The 1800-nt window shown below is 37.3% G+C and overlaps 1 pseudogene; it reads right to left on the reverse strand.

The window, feature by feature from the left end:
• Positions 1–327: 327 nt before the first annotated feature.
• Positions 328–1800, reverse strand: LOC117026594 (mitotic spindle assembly checkpoint protein MAD2A-like; annotated as a pseudogene).

Here is a 1800-nt window from a genome sequence, read left to right on the forward strand (position 1 = left end):
GTATATGCTGTATCATTAGCTATGTTGCATGTTTTTTCTCCCAATCTGTTACTTGTTCTTTAATTTTACTTATTGTATCTTCTTTACAAAAGAATTAAATGTGTTTTAGTCATACATATTTAACTTCATTATTTAACTTTATTTAAAGTTTGATTTTATAAAATATAAAGACATTTTTAAGAGTTCTGTATCACCGGAATTTAAACAGTAGAAACAGTGACAGCTTTGTAGGTGTAAGTTATGTAAATTAAAACCAAATAACTGGAGATTTTTTTCAATATGGAAACTATACAAATGAATAAATGGCAAAAGGACGTAATAGTAATATTTTGTTATTTATGGATTATCAGTTACTTTAGGACCTAAACGAAGATTCTGAATATTCAGACTTCTTTTGCTATGTTTCATATTTAAAAATCTCCCTACCTATATTCTGAGTCAAGCTACCTGACCGAAAGGTTTAAGAAGGCATTTAGCTTTAAAGCAAAAGTTTTTTCCATCTACATTTACCACATTGAAAGGAACTGACGTTACAGTGCTAATGTAATCTGCTGGTTCTTTTTGAACGGTGTGCAAAAAATTATGTCAACCCTATGCAAAGTCAAACACGTGCCAAAAAATGGGACAATTACGCACAGCTCAGTAAAGAATGTTAAGTTTTCCCCATCTAAAAATTAACCAATGGAATAAAACATGAACTACCGTTGACTTGTTTTCAGGAAAAGCACATTTGAGAATTACATGATTGTTCCCATCTGCAGGGATTTTGCAGGCCACCATGCTATTTACTTTGTGGCTTGCAGTAGTGAATGAACAAGGACGGACTTGCTCAGAATTGGAAATGAACTGTGGTCCCAACTCTTCCCTCAGATTTGTCTGTATAAATCAGTAGATCAAATGAACAAGAAACTCCCAACAGTGGCAGGAATATCACTGTAGCTGTGATCTGTCTGATCACCAAATGGATTTCAGTTTTCTGAGAATTTTCTCTGGTTGTGCTGTCATCTTTGGCACTCAACATCAAACTGCCATCTTTCAAGGACCTCACCGCTTTCGATATTTGAGATGACTGCCACCAGTTTCTAAACTGAACACTTGCATAGCCAATCTTTTAGTTATTCCCGCACCATTATTTAGGTATTTCATGAGCTTAGGATCAGTAGTTACAAGCAAGGTGAGTCCATATTTCTGCACTCGAGTAAAGGTTTCAGAGGGATCTATGCCACACTGACAGGAAATGCTGTTGATGCCAAATGAGAAGAACTCAGGCCAGGATTTCGGCGCTCCCGTGAAGGGAGACGCCTTGCTCCCAGGAGAGCTATGGCGCCATGGCCCGGTCTACAGACGCCGTCCAAACCCACTCACAGTTGGACCGCAGGGCCAGAATTAAGTTCTGATGTTGCCAAATGTATATCTTTTCCTTTATGTTTTTTCCCCTTCATATGTCTTTAAAGATGGCTTTGCTTCCCCAAAGTTATAAACACACTGTTCTATTTTATCTAATACTTTTTTGTTTTTTCATGTTTAGTTCTCTAGAATTATTGTGGAATTTATGGTTGTGAACAGTCTGTGTGAGAAATGTGTGAGGGAGGCAGGATCTAGGTCATTTTTTCCCAAGTGGACACCCTAACACCATCTATTAAACAGTTAATCGTTTCTCAGGTGATTTAAAGGGCTTCCTTTAATGTGGAATCTATAAACGAACAAAATAAACGAACAAACAAAAGAGAGACAGACTCATAGATACAGAGAACAAACTGATGGTTCCCAGATGGGAGGGATTTGGGGGCTGGGTGAGAA

The sequence above is a fragment of the Rhinolophus ferrumequinum genome, chromosome 9, assembly GCF_004115265.2.
Source record: "Rhinolophus ferrumequinum isolate MPI-CBG mRhiFer1 chromosome 9, mRhiFer1_v1.p, whole genome shotgun sequence".
Lineage (NCBI taxonomy): Eukaryota > Metazoa > Chordata > Mammalia > Chiroptera > Rhinolophidae > Rhinolophus > Rhinolophus ferrumequinum.